At 43.7% G+C, this 16,446-nt stretch overlaps 1 long non-coding RNA gene across 1 annotated transcript in view; it reads right to left on the bottom strand.

Moving 5' to 3' along the window:
* LOC310766876 overlaps positions 1–16,234 on the bottom strand; it is a 47,005-nt gene extending 30,771 nt beyond the window's left edge. The window contains exons 1-2 of the long non-coding RNA XR_014550490.1: positions 16,005–16,234; positions 14,947–15,067 (exon numbers count right to left, since the gene is read on the bottom strand). This is a non-coding gene — a long non-coding RNA (uncharacterized lncRNA). The remainder of the gene's footprint in view (positions 1–14,946; positions 15,068–16,004) is intronic.
* Between the last annotated feature and the right edge of the window lie 212 nt (positions 16,235–16,446).

The following is a 16,446-nucleotide window of genomic DNA, read 5'->3' as shown; positions in this document are numbered from 1 at the left end:
GCAAATTATAGGTTGTTATTCTTTTGCAACACGGCCCTCAGGAATTTGTCTTTTGCAACAGAGTCTACCGGCCCCCGAGTCTCTTGATGTGCTGGGCATTGGTCAGTGTTACCTCCACTGAAGGCTGAGCGAAAGGAAACGAAGGAGGCGGCCAGGGAGGGAACGTTGTCTTTTCCATGACAGCTGGGTACTTAGTTTGGCATTTCCCTGCAGTGCTTGGTCATTAGGATGATCGCTACCTCTCAGCTTAGCATCCCTACCTGCTGGGGCTGCTGCTTGCCGAAACTGGGGCTCTGACTTAGGAAACTGGGCTACTTGCTGTCGGCGGGGGCGATGCGTGTGTGTTACAGTTCATCTGAGCCCTTGTAATGCATATTCTGTGAGCCAACGTCAGCCCTCAAGATTAAAGCAACGGCTCTGGGAAGAAATACACCTTGCGTAGATTTGTTTTATTCTGTTAGTTTAAAATTCTGTTCCGCACCATCCGTACAGCTCTGCGTTGCTTAGCAGAACATCCAGAAAGGCAGCACAGCAAAACCAAACCAAAACTACCCATCCACATCTGTCAAAGTTACTGGCAAAGTTAAAGGCAAAGTTGGGAAGTATCAAACAAAACCACAAAAGAGGTAGAATCCAGCATGCAAACAAAGACTCCACAGGACTAACTGTACCTGCCACATACTGTAATATCTGGGTATGTTAGCATCTTCCTTTAATAATATTAATAAATAATTATTTTATTTTATTTTTTTATAACCCGCCCATCTGGCTGGATTGCTTCAGCCACTCTGAGCAGCTTCCAACACATATAAAAGCATAATAAAACATCAAACTTTAAAATTTTTATATTATTTTACATCAGCAACCTTTGGATTCTCTCCACTTCAGTGGTCATAAGAACTTGACTATTATTTAGATCTGAACTATGCCTTCAGGTTGAGTAAAGGGCAGAGGAGAATGGGGATGTTAAGTTTGGCACTTTTCTCTTTTCAATATTATTTTTAAAAAAACAACAACCAACATATACCGTATTTTTCGCTCTATAAGACGCACTTATTCCCTCCTAAAAAGTAAGGGGAAATGTGTGTGCGTCTTATGGAGTGAATGCAGGCTGCGCAGCTATCCCAGAAGCCAGAACAGCGAGAGGGATCACTGTGCAGCACTCCCTCTCGCTGTTCTAGCTTCTGGCTTAGCCGCGCGCAGCCTCTTCAGGGCAGAGAGAGCCTTCATCTCGCTGCCCTGAAGAGGCTTCGCGCGGCTATCCCAGAAGCCAGAACAGCTGCACAGCGATCCCTCTTGCTGTTCTGGCTTCTGGGATTCAGAATATTTTTTTTTCTTGTTTTCCTCCTCCAAGAACTAGGTGCGTCTTATAGTCTGGTGCGTCTTATAGAGCGAAAAATACGGTAGTTAAGCCATAAAATATTGGGTGGGTCAATATACTCCCCTGAAATTAGATCATTTCAACAACATGAAATTAAGTAAATGTAGCCTTTGCAAGCTCTGTGGACACTGCCAGCAAGAGCTCTGGCTTCAGCTGATTAAAATGAGAGAAGCTATTATTTATTATATACCATATACCTATCCTGTCCTTCCTCCAAGGAGTTTGGGACAGTGTGGGTGCCCACCTTTTTATCCTCACAACTTTGTGTGGTAGACTGGGCTGAAATTGAGCTTATTCCAAGGTCACCTTGTGAGTGTCATAGCTGAACGGATATTTCAATCTGGATGTCCCCAGTCCTGGTATGACTGTACAAACACACACAATCTGTGAATCTATGCATACATTCTTTAAAAAAATAAAAATGCAGGGTAAGGAAGGAGATAAAAATCACTCCACATCTGTTTAGCCCCCGTTGTTGTTGTTGTTGTTGTTTTAAATCAGCCAAAGGCAAAAAAGAAAAGAAAAAAGTCTATCTGTATTTCTGGAAGAAAATAAATCAAGTTGTAATGTATTCCTTCTCATTCATGTCCATTTTTCCTGCTCCCATTCCACACCTCCTAGAACAAGCCCTCCATGCGGCAATTGTGTAAAGGTAAATGAAGGAAAGAGCTGTCAGCCAATACATTATAGAAACATATTACGCCGATAGGCTGTTAACATCCATTCTATCACAAAAAGTTACAAGATGACAGCAGACGACTCATCCTAAAGCTGGAAGAAGAGCGCAAGCTGAAAATGTTAATTTTCAGCTATCTTGAAAACCATAGGTGGTCTTGGCATGGAAAGAATATAGTGCCTCCAAATATGAATCTCTATGGCATAGCAGGAGGCAGGTCTAACCAGCACTGTCACCATATGTGTTTGGGATTTCTCACACCATAATTAATATTCATTCTGCAGAAATGAATAATTTAATGCAACTTCTTGCGCTCAGAGATACAACCAAATGGGCACACCAGGAGAAATAGATTGCTGCGCCGAGTTGTTGTTTTTCTAATCTGGATCAGGAAAACTAGATCAGCTCCTAATAATCAGGACACAACTTTTGAGCAAATGGGGCACAGATGAAACACAATGAAGAAGACCCGTTTCTAGTGGTAAAAAACGGGCAACATTTCTCAAGGGGGTAGACTCCCCCACCTTTGATGTTCAGTATGGGGGCATACTCTTGGAGTCAGTGGTATTTTCGTTGTATTGGTGAGGAATTCAGCTTTGCTGTTACTTTGAATATATCCCTATCAACTTGATTCCTGCAAATCTCCAAGTGGCACATCAAGTAGAATCTTGAGATTATGTTTTGTTGATAACTTTGGTCAAGTCTTCCCACCCATTTTCTGTATACAGGGTCAAAAAGAAATCTCACCCCAAAACTGTGTAAATGGAGGGGGACAGGTTTTTGTGTGAAATTCTCATGTTTGCTGGGATATGACACTTAACTTAATTAACTTAATTAAGCATGGAGGTGGCCTGAGGGTGTGTGTTCACCCCCACCCCAAATTCGGGACCCAGTGCTTTTTTCTGGGGGTACGCATACCCCTAAACATTTTGTGAATCTTTGTACTTTTGTCCATTTACTGTATTTGTTTTTCCTGACATGAACTATAAAATGGTGATTTTCTTGAGTCAAAATGAGAGTACCCCCCAAAAACATTTTTTTTAGAAAAAAAGCACTGTCAGGACCTCTCCCTGGATACACATTCATTCATTCCTTCAAATCTGTTCTAGCGCTTCCTCCAACCCTCCAGTGCAGATCTGAGGAGATCATTCCACAAGAGGAAATCCTCATGCTGACGTGACACGCTAATTGGCTACTACCTCATGTTTACATTTTGGCTCTGCTCTTGTCAATGAGTCCTACACCATTGCAAAGAACCATGGAAGCTGCTATAACAGGGGAATTTTTAAGTCCCCTTCAAGCCTGCTCTGACATTTTGGAAGACTGTGGGAGCCCTCCTACTTTTTCAGCCTAGGTAGTTTCTTATTATGGTGCTGGAGGAGACTCTTGAGAGTCCCATGGACTGCAAGAAGATCAAACCTATCCGTTCTGAAGGAAATCAGCCCTGAGTGCTCACTGGAAGGACAGATCCTGAAGCTAAGGCTCCAATACTTTGGCCACCTCATGAGAAGAGAAGACTCCCTGGAAAAGACCCTGATGTTGGGAAAGATGGAGGGCACAAGGAGAAGGAGACGACAGAGGACAAGATGGTTGGACAGTGTTCTTGAAGCTACGAACATGAGTTTGACCAAACTGTGGGAGGCAGTGGAAGACAGGAGTGCCTGGTGTGCTCTGATCCATGGGGTCACGAAGAGTCGGACACGTCTAAATGACTAAACAACTCTTCCCTCATCTTACTCTTCCCTCATCTCAGTTCCTTAGCCACCTCTGTTGTTTTTCTCTCTGATTAGTCAGGGCCCCGGCAAGGAGCACAATCCAGTGTTATCCCCAAAGGACACACCCTCCTCCCCACTTATTTTTGAGTCTTATTGGCGGGGTTCCAAGGAACTCAGGTTTGTCAGTGGCCTTAGATAAGAGCTGACCCAGGAAGACTCGCCTGCCTTCAGTCAGCAGCCTGAGCCTGCTGGGCTTCCCCTCAGAAGACAAAAGGCAACTAAATGTTTGTGCCTGCTGAAAGGACCCAACACTCAGTTTTGAACCGGTGCTGAAGAAAGCTCAGATTCAGCCATGACCTTGCACCTGCAGGTTACGATGCAACTCAGGAAACCCCATCTTTGCCCCTTCTTTCCTTGGGACAGGTAATTATTTGCACTGTGCTCCTTCTTCTTGTCTCTTCCCTGGCATTTCCCTAATCTTGCTGTCCCTGATATCTCAGGTTACTCCAAGCCCTCTCATTTGCACTTGAACTCCCCCCCCCTCAGTGTGTCTAGACCTCCACTGTTGTTGCGCCTGGTTAATGCCCCTCTTCACTCCACATAATGACCGCTCCCCGCTTAAAACTGGGGGCGCCCTTTGCGTGGACGCGTGCAGCCCCTAGATCTGGACCTTTCTCTACCTCTCTGTTTAAGCTTAAGGTCCAGGCGGCATGGGTTTTTCGAGTAGCCGTTTAACGTGCAACAACTAACCATCTCTCTGTTTTCTGTTTCTGTGCAGCTGCAAAGCCATTTTACTTATTGCCTGCCATTTTGTGTAAATACACATTTGCATTAATTAAGATTGGCAATTGTTGGTGCTTCCATATTTCCCCAAATAAACAAGGCAATATTGGTATTTACAGAGTAATTGCATCCATTCCAATACTGTCTGTAGCATGCAATCATCTCCAGCAAGGATTCCCCACATAGTTTTGTCTGCAAACATGCCTGCAGAATGCGTTCGTGTTTCTAAGATACATGGGCAGATCTGGTACTACAGGGGAAAATATTACATTATGGGATTCTACCGTAGGCTTTCCAGGAGGCAGGGAAAGTTGGGGAGCCCATCTGTGGAGCACCTGGAGTCTTCTTCAGCATCTTTTATATGGAAGTAACCTGCATCTGACAGGTTACTTCCATATCCAGATTTCATGTTCACAGAATATCACCATCCTTTTGTTCAAGGCACAGACAAAGCCTTTTAGGTTCAAGACACAGACAAAGCCGCATGCATCTTGGGACCAGGATACCTAAACGGTCAACTCATTCTCTACTCACTCAGTTGATCACCTTGTTCTGCAGGAGAGGGAATCCTGCAGATGCCATCCTATAAGGCCTTTAGTCTTCTAAACTGAACTCCTTCTCCCAGTTGGTATCTCTATTAGATGTGAATTGATTTTATAGATGTGCTGTTGTTGTTTCAAAACAAACACACACGCACAAACACAGTTTTTATATATGTAATTGCTTCAATTGTTTTTGTGTACGGGGCTGTTTTATATATGCTTTTTAATATATTGTAAATTGCTTTGGGGTACCTCATGGGAACTGACTGAAAACTGTAATAATGCTGTGCACATATATCTTGTGCTCTCTCTCTCTCTCTCTCTGTGTGTGTGTGTGTGTGTGTGTGTGTCTCAATTAAACCAATACACTTAGACTGAAGTTTATATTTAGTGCCTCTGGAGTTCAGCTGGCCAAGTTAGTTTAAATCTAAGTAGCTTGCTGCAAAATAGACCACTGGAGCTGTTCCCTTGCCATCTCTGATATTTGATTGTTTATGTTAGCCAGTTACACACACTCACAAATGCTGGGCAGCATAGTGTAACCAGGGCAGTGGGGGGAGGACATTGCCATTCTGCAAGGTCTCCGGTTTTCTGTTCTGACTCCTGCAAATGAAGCTGCAGGCTGTTCTGTCTGTCCCTGGTTTCCTGTGTCTGGATTGGTTTGAGGTCGAGAGTGGTTTCCTGTTTCTTTGAAGCTCAGGGTTAGTCTAATTGAAAAGATATGTCTTGCGAATATGTGTCCAGTATGGTTTAAAAAAGAGGAGTCCGGCGTTTGGTGCTGATAGCCACTAACTAAGCAGAGAAGGCTCTGAAGGATAATTAATTAAAGGAAATGACTGAGTCAATGTCTCAGAGGTGAACTACAACATTCCTCCATTTCTCCTGAGATGGTTGGGGTGGTTTACTGGCCCTTGGTAAGAAGTTAGGCAGACAGGGACAAATAGGGAACATTAATGGGGGCAAAATATAGTACTGATTCTTCCCTGTTGTTTGGTTGCAGTTTGGTGTATACTGTATGAATGCAAAGGTAATGATGCACAGATGTGTTCACTGAGAATACATGTTCTTTGACGCAAGAGAGCTACCAACAGGGCCAGCCCTATCATTAGGCAGAGTAAGGTAGCTGCCTTAGGCATCTGATGCTGCAGGAGGAGGAGGAGTGCTAGCAAGGCGTTGGAGGACAGCACTATGTGTTGTTAACGAAATATTGTGGGATTCAAGATCAATGAAAGGAAGCACTTTTTTTCCAGGATAACCATTCCAGGAGTACTCTGGAATGAGTACTCTGGGTTCAGTCAGTCAACCAGCTGCAAATCCACCTAACAGTTACCTCGTTCAACCCACATTTTGACCAGCTTCTTCACAAGAATATCATGGGGGACTTACGTTCTTACATTAATTTCCTCAGGCAGCCAAACATCTTGTGCCAGCCCTACCCATCAAGCATATATCCAAGCTGACATCATAATTAGTGTGGAAGAAAGGTAGGTCCTAAGACTGTTTAGATGAAAAGAAGTTTTATACTTGTTTAAGGAAGTTGTTGTCACTGTGCTTGGTATGGAAGCTGCAGGGTGTGCAACTGCTCGGTGTTTAGGGGGACACCTGGCTTTACACATATTACTCTGGTGTAGAAAGATCTCTTAGCTCCTGAGCTCAATTCAAGGTTTCGTTGCTGATGTTTAAAGTCCTAAATAACTTGGAGCTAGGGTCCCTACAGACACACCTTTCGCAGGTCAAAACAAGTCAACGTTTATGTTCTTCCAGGGAGAACCAACTGGTTTTTCCAAGACCAGTGAATTGTCAGTTGGTGAAGATGTGAAATCAGGCCTTCTTGGTGGTAGCACCCACCCCCTGGAGTTCTTGCTTTCAAGAAGCTCATGAGGTGGGAACAGTAATGAGCTTTGAACCCCCGTTTTAAAAGTATAATTGAACGAAATACTTCCCTGACTCTTAATTTCTAATTATCTGCTTTATACATTGCTCAGTTTTATCTGTGGTATACAATTTTTTCATTCTGCTTTTTAGAAAATTTCTATTGAATTTGCTTGAATTGACATTGACTTTTTTCTTGATTATGTTCCATGTAAACCACTTAGAAAGTTTTATTGCATTAAGCAGTATATTTATATATATATTTTAAAAACCCAACCAACTAACTAAAACAGAGCAATGTCTCAGCAAGAAAGCCAACACTCATTTGTTGTATTTTATCTCATCCCCTTCCTTCAAAATTATTTATAGCCATTGGTGTTGCCTTATTTATATGCTGGTTCCCTCATTTGTCTGTTCCCTGCTGAGTGAAGATTTTCCTATACTAGTGAAAGCTATACCACTCTATACTACTAAGCCTAGGAGGTCTTCCATGTTGGGGTTATTCCCTGTCGCTTGGGGGATTTTCCCACAATTATTCATTTAGCAGTTAAACCAGCTGTGGTGCCTTTTTAATAACAGATAAGATATAGGGAGAAATGAATCACAATTCGGGAAGAAAGTTAGCAGCCAGTCAGAATCTTGTGGAGAACATTAAGTAGATCAAATTCCCATAGCAAAGCATCAAACGGGGACCCACCACAGGCCTGTGTGTCGCTAGGGGAGGACTGAACAACTCAAAACACAAGGAGGGGAAAAAAGGTCTCCCAGAAATTTAACATGGCCTGTCATAACCAGGCTCTTGATAACCCTCCTTCTTTTGAAGTTCTAGACATGCTACAAAGAAGTTTATCAAGAGAGATGAACCAAGCTAGTTTTCTGGGCTCAGGAGAAGTCAGATGTCAAACAACAACTAAGTAGCTCAGGAACAACAGCCAGGGACCTGCCACCACTGCCCAATAACACCTGCTGTTGGAGCAGGTTAACCCACCTTGTCAAATGATAGGACCGGTCCTGAGTGTTAGGGGGTCCTGAGGCTCCTATCTTTGGGCGACTTTTATGGCCTATTTAGTAATCTCATCCCTGGTTTTCCAGGGGCAGTCCCGGAATTACAAAAGCCATCCTGCACTCTGATTTGATCCTGGGATGTCCCTATTCTCCCCACCAGCACTGCCAGCACTGAGCTCGGGGAGGAGGATGAGCCAGCGCTTGTCTCAGGTGAGGATAGTGGCTGCTGCTGCTCCGTGGGATCATCCAATAATAATAATAATAATAATAATAATAATAATAATAATAATAATTTACTATTTTTACCCCGCCCATCTGGCTGGGCTTCCCCAGCCACTCTGGGTGGCTTCCAACAAAGATTAAAAATACATTAAAATGTCACACATTAAAAACTTCCCTGAACAGGGCTGCCTTCAGATGTCTTCTAAATGTCAGGTAGCTGTTTATCTCTTTGACATCTGATGGGAGGGCGTTCCACCACCGAGAAGGCCCTCTGCCTGGTTCCCTGTAGCTTTGCTTCTCACAATGAGGGAACCACCAGAAGGCCCTTGGAGCTGGACCTCAGCGTCCAGGCAGTACGATGGGGGTGGAGACGCTCCTTCAGGTACACTGGACCGAGGCGGTTTAGGGCCTCTGCTGCTGCCCTCCTCCCTCAGGCAGCTTGTAGCAACTGCTAGAGAGTGGGCAAGGAGGAGGAGAGACTGCTGCCACATAGGCCCAGCCCCATGTGGCACGTTGGCTCTGAGGGGCAGGCAGGGGGCAGGGCCGTCCCGGGTGGGAAGAAAGGGGGAGTAGAGAGGAGTGCAAATAGCCTTGGTTGTTTTCTTTAAAAATGTTTCGGGCATCCACGCCTGATCTTACCAAATCTTTCCCAAACTTATTTATTTGTGTGTGTTTTTCTTTTCATAAATCTACCAAATAATAAAATAAAATAAAACTGGGATTAAGGGGGTTTGTCCGGATGGTAGAAGCAGTGCATACTGTGCCCTCTATTTGTGTGGTGGCGGCACTCGCCCTTCTTCTGGTAGGAAATGCTCTGAGGAGGGGGGGACACAAAAAAATGGGGACCAAGGAGGGTCAGTTGTGGGGGGATGTGAAAAATGTCCCTATTTTCATCTGAGGAATGTTGGCGGGTATGTAATCTAGCAGTTGGGAGATCAATATGGAGTGGATCTAGGTCATTTAAGATGTAGTGAGGGCTTAGGGATGTTTTGTGCACTATCAATCCTTCTAAGACGTTTCCGCAGTACAGGTGACACACACAACCTATGCACATTCAACTTGTGTGCATTCAGCTTTATGTGTTTGGTAAAAATAAAATAAAAAATGAAAGGGGGAAAGAGGGCAGGTGTCTGGGGAAAAGACTTTGACAATTCTACCCACCATTGAACCCAATGTGTGTTGACTATGCACAATTTTGGCTTTATGCACTAACCCCAGAACATAACCCCAGCATGAGTTGAGACTCGCCTATAGTGCCCTTGGCAGGCTGTTCAAGTGAGCACTTTGCCACAGCCACATTTATAGAATCATAGAATCATAGAATCATAGAGTTGGAAGAGACCACAAGGGCCATCGAGTCCAACCCCCTGCCAAGCAGGAAACACCATCAGAGCACTCCTGACATATGGTTGTCAAGCCTCTGCTTAAAGACCTCCAAAGAAGGAGACTCCACCACACTCCTTGGCAGCAAATTCCACTGTCGAACAGCTCTTACTGTCAGGAAGTTCTTCCTAATGTTTAGGTGGAATCTTCTTTCTTGTAGTTTGGATCCATTGCTCCGTGTCCGCTTCTCTGGAGCAGCAGAAAACAACCTTTCTCCCTCCTCTATGTGACATCCTTTTATATATTTGAACATGGCTATCATATCACCCCTTAACCTCCTCTTCTCCAGGCAAATTTGGTCAGGCAAAAACGGTGTAGGTGATAAAGCTTTAAAAGTGGTTGTGCCCCTTCGGAGGATGTGACAGGGACAGGATCTTTCATTTTAATCCACTGGATGAAATCTATACATTAGGACATGGGGAGCCAACATGGTGCCCTCATTGGCCATGCTGGTTGGGGCTGATGGAAACTGGAGTCTTAACAACATCAGGAGGGCCACAGCTTCCCCTTCCTGGCTCCGAATAATCAGACCATGAGGCCCTTGGCTTCTGTGTTGCACCAGATAAAGAGTAGCCAGTTGCCTATAGTCCTAACGCTGACGCAGTGTGAGATGTGCCCTTTTGATTTTAGCAGCATTAGGAGCTAAACTTGCACTAGGAAACAAGTTTCCATTGGCTTTGGCTGCCGGAGTTTTTAATTTCCGTGTCTCCATTTCTCTGTTTCGCTTAAGTTCACTCCCTACTCGCTGGCCTAATGGGCTTTTGCAGACGTCCCAGAGATTTGCTGCTTATGATAACTGGCCTACTGAAGGTCAGGCGAGTCCTTATCTCTCTCCCCACCCCCACCCCTGCCCTCTTAATGCTGCTTCTTTTTTTCCATGAGAAGCGCTGAGGAGCAGGTGCAGCTCTCTCAGCGTGGACTCTGCAATGTTTCCACACAGTGCATCCAGAAAATGCATGCCTGCAGGGTAGAACAAAATTATCAGTGTTCCCCCATGAGGGTCCGGCACCTCGAGAGGCTCCCGTCAACTACAGAGCAGTTAGCTGCATGGCTGAGCACTGGCAGTAAATGCTTACTTCAATTGTGGCAACTGCCACTCAGAAGGTATGCATTTAATCTTGAAGGATAGATGTCTCAAGACATCCTCCCAGAGTGGCAAAGAGGCTTGGGGTGTAGAGGAAGCATTACTGGAGGGGAAATGCCCTTCTCTTAAAGCGATGCCAGGGCAGTTAGTGATGTGTGCGTCTGTATGCATATCTATACAGTGGAACCTCGGGTTAAGAACTTAGTTCATTCTGGAGGTCCATTCTTAACCTGAAACTGTTCTTAACCTGAGGTACCACTTTAGCTAATGGGGCCTCCCGCTGCTGCCATGCCACCACCGCACAATTTCTGTTCTCATCCTGAAGCAAAGTTCTTAACCCGAGGTACTATTTCTGGGTTAGCGGAGTCTGTAACCTGAAGCATCTGTAACCTGAAACGTCCCTAACCTGAGGTACCACTGCAAATCTACATGGATATATAAACGCTTTGAACCAGAAGCTTCTGTCGTATTTTTGAAATCTTCTTGACAAAGGGGACAGAGAGAGGAAAGATGGGACAGTGGTTTTGTTCTGAACAGGCAGGTGGTTTGCCTCACTGTCTCCCCACTAAGGCCATGCAGGGCATTGCTGTTGCAATCTGCTCTCCGATCCCACCCCCCTTAAGGGGTCAAATCTATTTCCAGTCACACTAGGTACCTGCCAGCTCTTCTTTTCTCAGAGAGATGGTCATTTCTAACCTTCCTACGAATGTCCCACGACTTTAAAAGTTCACCATGAGTGCCAAAACCCGTTGTTGTTGTTTTCTAGAAGAAGAAGACTGGCCATGTCTATACAGTCACTTCCTGCAAGTTCTGCTCTGGAAGGAAGTGTGATCACATTCTTTTTTTACTTCATTCAAATCATTCCTCAAAACCTTCCCATTCTAAGAAGCTTATATCACCCCCTTAGTTCCTTTACCAGACTGAATGGAACCTGTATATATGTAAGTCAGGCATGGCCAAACTTGGCCCTGCAGATGTTTTGGGACTACAACTCCCATCATCCCTAGCTAACAGGACCAGTGGTCAGGGATGATGGGAATTGTAGTTCCAAAACATCTGGAGGGCCAAGTTTGGCCATGCCCTGATGTAAGTGAAATAAATGCACATTTTTACCCTATTTCCCCACCTATGTTCCGGCCCTTCATTTGTTGTCTCTCCTGTGTTGAATTTTTCTTGGTAAGTTTCTTGAGACAGTGGCCTGACCTCTGCAGAACACCATAGCTCAGTGGTAGACAATCTCCTATACACACAGATGGTCCTAAATTCAAACCCCAGCATCTCCAGGTAAGAGAACCCAGTCTGAAATCTTACGAGAGCTGCTACTGGTTGGTGTGGAAGGTACTGAGAGAGGTGGACCAGTGATCTAGCTTGTTTTAAGGCAGCTTCTCATGTTGCTATGTTGTGGTTTTCAAGTCTCCACGCACCAACAAATACAAATAATATTTCTGTAACCCAAAACAATGCAGCCTGGAATAACTCCACACCAGTAGTGCTTCTGAGAGTGAACACAGATGGATTCTTGAATCGAACTCAAGACTGCAACCTTGCTTAGTGCAGATAAGTGGTGTGCATGCGTGCGTGCATGTGTAGCGTTCATTGTGCACTGGCACTCATCTGATAAATAGAGGGTCTATTCACACAAAACACTATTGTAGCACAGTCTCACACTTAGGTTCTGAAGTATAAATCTCAATCCCAAGTGGTCTGTAAAGCTTTAAAAACATGAAAACAAAGTTTGTCATGTTTTTATTTTCTGCATTTAAACCCCAAATTTCCAGAAATAAAATGTCCCAGGTAGCTGACGTCAGTTCACAATCCACAAGAATATGTAATCCATAATAAAAAACAAGTAAACAATATAAACACAACGAGGTAAGAGTGGATAAAAGAGATAGTCAGTTGAAAACACCATTAATAGTGCAATTTTGGCATATATTGTTTGGGTGGAGATCTGTATCGCAATATTCAGAAAACTGTGAATCTCAAAAGAAAATTGTATTTCGGTATGTGCTGGATTGAGAAGTGCGTATTGAGTAGTTTCTCATTAAAATGAAAACAAATTCAAATTTTGTCAGCCCTATAATCTGACCCATTTTTATTGTGTTGTATTAATGTCACTTAAGTATGCCACTTTCAGTTTCTTTTACAAAGCATCATATTAAATTAAAATATATTTTGTGATCCTTAAACACTACTGTGTTTTTCTAATCCCAAGATGGAAGGGGGGAAAGAACAACCCACAAGAGGCCTTGCTGTTCAGCTGCGCATGGCAGTGGCCCGTGTGTCTCAAATTCAGCAGCCCCTTTGCATGCTCACGCACATGAAAATGTTCCCATGGGACTGGCGACCCACATAACTTCTCGGGGGGGGGGGGACATTTTGCTGAGCCCAGTGCAATTCAAGGTTCCCACTCATGGAACTGTTCTTGGAAAGTTATGCAACCAGTTCCAAACTTTTCCATGTGAATGGGAAACCCAGCCAGATGGGCGGGGTATAAAGAATAAAATTATTATTAATGCATGTTATAGGATCACATCCAACAAGTGCCAAACATTAGGTCAGAATTGGCTGAGAGGTGGTTATAAGAAACCGACTGGTGTTAAATGCACAATTTTCCTTAAAAATAAAAAAAAGGAAAGAGAGGGAAAAGAATGCATATACTGTCAGTTATTTTGGATTTTAAAATGCCAACCTGTAACTGCTAGAGTTGCCTAATTTTAGATAACTTACTGTAAAAAGTAGAGATACAGACACCCACCCACCCACAATTCCCTCCACCTAAATATATTGGTCTATTTACTAGGGTACTTACCTGTTTAAGACCCGCAGTTATATTAAGTAAAACAGAGTGCCTGAACTAATACATTTACTGAGAGCCTATTTGTTTTACTGAAGAATTTATTGCAGCAGTAATAACTGTCAGAGGAAAAGCGTGGTTAAAGTGCTTAAGAAGGGACCAACTGCATAGGGTATCTATCACACTATCGACTTCCTGACAGTGGCGTTGTGAACTCCTTTGTCATAAACTCAAGCACCCAGAGTCGAAACCTCGATCAATGAAAGGGGAAGCTGGTCTCCAGCTTTCAGAGAGGGCATCTTTTCTCTTTGACCCATTAGGACACAAATAACAGAGGTTCCCCCCTCCTGCTTCCCCCTACACACACACACACACACACACACACACACCCTCAGTGAAGGCTTGATTTATAGCAAGCCTTCCGGATAGCTGCAAGCTAGTGTTTATATTTGAAATGACAGCAGCAGTACTTAACAAGGGAAAGAGTTAATATACAGATTGCCCCGATTACAGCCCTATAAAACGGCCTACCCCTGGAAGTTGCAAACTGAAATTCCATTACATTGTGTAATTACTTACTACGGTGGTATTTTGCTCCCCGCCCCCCACTCCCATTCCCCTTTTATTTCACATTCTTGGCATCTACCGTAAAGAAACAAGACTAGTACCCTTGAAAATATTATAGTGATTTTGAATGCATTTTCCACCTCCCTGGATAATTCATTGTGAGAGTCAAAATGCAATTCATTGAAGAAAACTTTCCTAAATTGTTTCTTTCCTCTTCTGGTCTCTCTCTCTCTCTCACACACACACAAAATAATAGATATATTAATGATTGTAGAATAATGACAATGTAAAGCTATACCGCACATGCCTTACCCATATTTGGAAAGCCAAGAGAGCGAGATGTAAGTTCTTCCTTCTCATGTAGATTCCCTATATTTGCAATCTCAACTGCAGCTGTGTTTAATCGAAGGCATATAAAAATATTTAGATTTAGGGTGGTGTGAGATTTCTCTGCATTGATGCTTTGAGCAGGTATGCCTCAGGTGAGGTGGTTCATTCTGCTTCTCGACTCAAGTTCCCTGCTTCATCATATCACCAAACCAACCAGGTCCCCCCTCCTACTCCAGTTACTTCTCAACAAAGTTGCCCAAAATGTGTAATATCCACGCACATGAGAGCTGCAGTTCTTCATGGTTTGGTAGGGGAATTAAAACACCACAGCAAAACTTAGGGTTGGGAAAGAGACAGTTTCTTCTGGTTGAGTTAGGAGATATGTGGATTTTTTTCCAGCCAGAACTCAATGGAACTCAGTTCCAGCACCTCTTTGGTGGGCGCTATTTCCATTATAAGAGAACAAGGGAGGTGTCCATGGTGAGTTCTGGCACCTCTTTTTCTAGAAAAATAGCACTGTATTTGCCCCAAAGCACAGCACTTAGTTAAACTTAGTTGAAACACGCTTGATATTTTATTGATCACTCACCCATTGTTTTTGGGCTGCACACAACAGCGGACTTCCATTTCTTTCCAGGACCAATACTAAGAAACCACCTTTGTACTTTTCCTTAAGTGCAGTGCAGAAAGTGTATTGCTCTCGTTGGAATCTACAGGGAGACATAATCTTTCTTTACCTTTCTGACACAGAAGATGATGATGAAAAATTAGTGCAAGCAGAACAGAAGGGTGGGCTCCATATAAATGTGTTCTAATGGTATCATAAAAACCCACTTCATTTTTATGTGTTGCTATGAATGGCTACAAATAAAGAATTATTGCGAGAGCCCCAGCACCTTTCAGAAGTGTTGCATGAGTAACCTATTCGGACTGGTCTTTGGGTCTCAGGTTAAGTTGGGGGAAAAACTGGGAACATTTCAGCGCATTTAAACAAAGTCAAATGAGGTATGCAGACAACTCAAGCCTAAAGATGCTGTCATATTTTGACCCCCAAAAGTATTGCACCTCATCTGGCTTGTTTTAAGCATTGCCTGATTTAGGAAATGTTGCACTCTGCCGAATTAGGTTTGATCCAGTCACCTAGTCCAGTAAACTTCACAGGAAGGTTCTTATGCAACCCTTGGAACACCCAAGGGCCAGGTTCATGCACTGCAAGGCTTATTTCGTACTGACCAGGATGCTCATCCCAAACCTGGAGCCTTTTTGAATGGGTGCCTTGCCATACCATATCAACCTAGTATTGACTAAAGCACACTAAGCAAACAACAGCATAGTAAAAGTGGAGAGGGATCCAGATGTTTTAGAGACTGTGACATTTCTTGCTCGTATACAGATGATGTAGTTCAAGTGGTAGCTCAGCAGCCTGCATGTTCTTACACTTCAAGCAGTAGCCTGGCCAGCCTGGAATATGTTTGGGAGCAGACGGGACCAGCCCTACCATTATGTTATGTAACTAATTTTTATGCCACTTTTCAGCTGAGGAAGTTCTCAAGGTGGCTCTCAAGAATAAAAAGATGCATACAAATACAATAATGCAAAAATATAATCACCACCATCATCATCATCATCATCATCATACAGTCGTACCTTGGATCCTGAATGCCCTGGAACCTGGATGTTTTGGCTCCCGAACGCCGCAAACTCAGAAGTGATTGTTCCTGTTTGCGAACGTTCTTTTGGAACCTGAATGTCCGACAGGGCTTCTGCAGCTTCTGATTGGCTGCAGGAACTTCCTGAAGCCAATCAGAAGCCACAATTTGGTTTTTGAACGTTTTGGAAGTCGAACGGACTTCCGGAATGGATTCCGTTCGACTTCCAAGGTATGACGACAACGACAACGACAACGGCAACAACAACAGCAACAGTACCCTACCCATCTGGCTAGGTTGAGCCAGCCACTCTAGGCATCTTCCAACAAATATAACAGCACAATAAAACATCAGCCATTAAAAACTTCCCTATACAGGGCTGCCTTTAGATGTCTTCTAAAAGTTGTATAGTTATTTATCTCCTTGGCATCTGATGGGAG

This window comes from Podarcis filfolensis (genome assembly GCF_964270895.1).
Source record: "Podarcis filfolensis genome assembly, chromosome: 1".
Classification (NCBI taxonomy): Eukaryota; Metazoa; Chordata; class Lepidosauria; order Squamata; family Lacertidae; genus Podarcis; species Podarcis filfolensis.
This window is presented reverse-complemented; position numbering and strand designations above follow the sequence as displayed.